Below are 3,262 nucleotides of genomic sequence, written 5' to 3' on the forward strand. Positions count from 1 at the left end.
GCCTCCCAAAGAGAGGGGATAGCCCTCGTGTCTCCAGGCCATGCCTTTTGTTTATCGAGGTTCCTGAGTTTTTTCAGGAACCCGATCACCCTTTCACGCATTTCCCAACTGACCCGCGATAGACGAACGTGTGTTTCAACTCGCTCATCTCGTCCCCTATACCGTCGAACCACAGTTCCGGCCTGTGCATTTCATTGGGACACAATTCCCGCAGATAGCCTGCACACTCTCCCAACACCCACCGCATGTCCTTTTGGAGGGAGCACATCTCCACCTCACCTTCCTGTACTTTTTGGGGGTTCTCGGGCTTTCCCCTGTCGTCAATTCGCGACCGGAGTTTGTCCTTTCCCCCTTCTTCCTCTCCTTCGTTGTAGAAGGGGGAGGGTTCCGCACCCTCTTGTCGGGGATGACCCCCCTTTTCCTCGACCCTGCCACCTTGGGTTGGGGGGGCTTCGTGCTCCCCGCCTTTGGTGGCATGGAGGGAGACGACAGAGGGTGAGTAGGTCCTTCGGTTTTCTCCCTTTTCCTCTCAGGGATGGGGGTTGGAGGCGGGCTTTGAATAGCCCCCCCCCCCCTCTCCCTCATCTCTCTCACCCTTTCCAAGGGGGGGGCATAAGCTCCCCCTTTTTATCCATCCTTGTTGAGTTGGGGGGGACAGTCCTCTCCTCCTCTTTCACCTCCATCATAGGAGGTGACGAGGGGGAATCAGCCCCCGTCTCCTCTATCTTCATCGCCTCCAATGGCGATGAGGGGGGAGGATCCTTCCTCTCCTTTTCTTCCGTCTCCATCATAGGAGATGGTGAGGGGACTTCGATTCCCCCCTTCTCTATTCTTACGGGAGTGGGGTCGAGGTGAGGGATTGGCTCCCCCTTTCCATTCCTCTTCCTCTTACGTCTCCCCCTCGGGGGGACGACCGGGCAGGCGCGTCCACCAATTCGGTGGGCCGCGTTTCTGCCCGCTTCCCTGCACGCAGGGCAGCTCGCCCTCATCTGCGAGCATGCCCCGGCGAGATGGTCGGCGCCCCCGCAGTGGAGGCAGCAATTGCTGCGGTCCACCGCTGAGGGGCACCGCCACCTTTCGTGCCCCCGAAGGAGGCACCTATAACATCGAGGGGGGAGAGTGGTAACATCCTTCCCCCCTTTTTCCTCCTTACGGGCGAGCCTCAGCCCCTCCCTTCTCCGGGTCTGTGTGCGGGCGTCCTGTACGCCCTCCGCAGATCCCACCTCCCGTTTGGAAGGCGAGGGTTCGGGACTCTCTCCTCCGGGGTGTTTACCCCCTCCAAAGAGCGCTTGCGCGCGACCTCCTCCGCGGATCTCCTCGAGGAGGACGAGGAGTATCCGCAATATTCTGTGTGCCTCGGCCCACAGATCTCCATCCGCGGTAGTCCGTTCGCCCAGGGCGCCCGCGTGGCACACCCGGGGTGGCCCGTCGCACGATGACAACGTTGGGGGCACCGGGACCGGATACCCCCCTTGCCGGCCTCTGGGGGTCCGAATCCCCTGAAGCGGTAACGGTGTCTTCCTCGTCGTCATTGTTTTTCATCATATGTAATTTTTTACAGAGTTGTCTTCTCTGGGTTTTTCGTCATGGTTTTCCTTCCATTAGGACGGTTGCCTACCATGGCTGACGAGCCCGTCCTGCCCGGGTTTTATATTCGGAGTTCTTCCTTCTCCTAAGGCGTGCTCTTGGACCTCTGTTGCCTCACCCCAATCCATCCTGGGACCAGCGTCCCGATCCGGAAAGGGAGATCATCGACCCAGGGGAGCCTTGGCACTACGACAAGGTGGCACGCCATCGCCAAGGAAAAAATGTGTTGGTAAGAGTCGTCAAAGACGACCGTGCCTTACCAGTACATATGTGTCCGTCCTTGTCTAGGGGAGTGCTAAACATCTCTCCTTTCATACAACACATGTCCAAGTTCTACTAATAGACTGTTCATTATATGAAGCTATCGTATTGTTACGTCCTGAGTTGGAGAGGTCAGGAGGATAGTAACAGTCGCGTATCGCCAGTCAGCTTTCAAGGGTCTGACCCAATGGCCCGAACGGTTTGTTTATTTGGATCTGAAAAACGGGTCAACGACTGAAAAGCGACTGGAAGGTCGCTCTTACTCCGTTATTCAGTATTGCCGTTCGGATGGTTCCCTTTTTGGTCTGAGATAGAGATCTCAATTACAAGGAACGGAACCAGTACATACCCTTAAAGGAGGGATAAAAACGAGGTGTTGGTAGTAATTAAAATGAAAGTTGCAATGTAAGATTTAAATTACATTTAATCAAAAAGAACATAATTTCTAAGTTTATTGATACATAAGGTAATAAAGCTATAAATACCTAGCTTAATCAAGTTTATTATAATAATTAATTTTTTAAACTTATAAAAATCAATACAAAATTTTGGATATATACTCATAGGTGATTATAACGTAACACAAACGAAAAATATGACTTATCATTAATGTTAACAATCTGATAAATAAAGTTAAACTACAAGCGCGCGCGCGCGCGCGCGCGTGTGTGTGTGTGTGTGTGTGTGTGTGTGTGTGTGTGTGTGTGTCCAATAAGCAAGAAATCATTGATATAACGTTATTTTAACGATATTTAGTAATATGTAACATTGTTAAATATGTAGGTTTTAACGTTCTAATCGACGTCATTATAAACAAACTTTGACACTGATTTTAAGGTTTCAATAATGTTGAAATGGGAGTGTCTTAATATTACGAATAATGTTGTGCAAATGTTTTTTATAATTTTAATATAATGTTTTTCATATAACATTAAATAAATGATTAGATTTAAACTTACTTTTAACCTAATTCATCATTATATCAACATTCAAACAATATTAATATTTTATTATTTATTTTATATTCTTAGTAATACAAAGTAACATAACATCAATGTTATAATTTTCCACTCAATAAAGTTCTTCCTGCAATCACTTGCAAAAATCAAAGATATATGGGATTATAAATGCACGTGCTTGCACACACATCACGAAGCTGCCGAGAAGGATCACACATACGCTGCGTTCCGGAATTCACTGCTGTCAGTGCTGAAATTTAAGGCCGGAGCACAGACTTTTACATAAAGCATAACGCATAAGCATAAGGAAATTGATTGGTCTATATATAAGCATAAGCAAATGCATAAAGAAACGGACCAATCAATTTCCTTATGCTTATGCATTATGCTTTATGCAAAAGTCTGTGCTCCCGCCTTTATAGTTCATATCATGTCACATATCTTATAGATTTTCA

General features: G+C 48.1%; 1 non-coding gene across 1 annotated transcript; it reads right to left on the reverse strand.

The window, feature by feature from the left end:
- Positions 1 to 1,804: 1,804 nt before the first annotated feature.
- LOC136998296 (U6atac minor spliceosomal RNA) lies at positions 1,805 to 1,909 on the reverse strand. Its single transcript, XR_010888890.1, has one exon. It is a non-coding gene; the product is annotated as a U6atac minor spliceosomal RNA (small nuclear RNA).
- Between the last annotated feature and the right edge of the window lie 1,353 nt (positions 1,910 to 3,262).

The sequence above is a fragment of the Linepithema humile genome, chromosome 2 (assembly GCF_040581485.1).
Source record: "Linepithema humile isolate Giens D197 chromosome 2, Lhum_UNIL_v1.0, whole genome shotgun sequence".
Lineage (NCBI taxonomy): Eukaryota > Metazoa > Arthropoda > Insecta > Hymenoptera > Formicidae > Linepithema > Linepithema humile.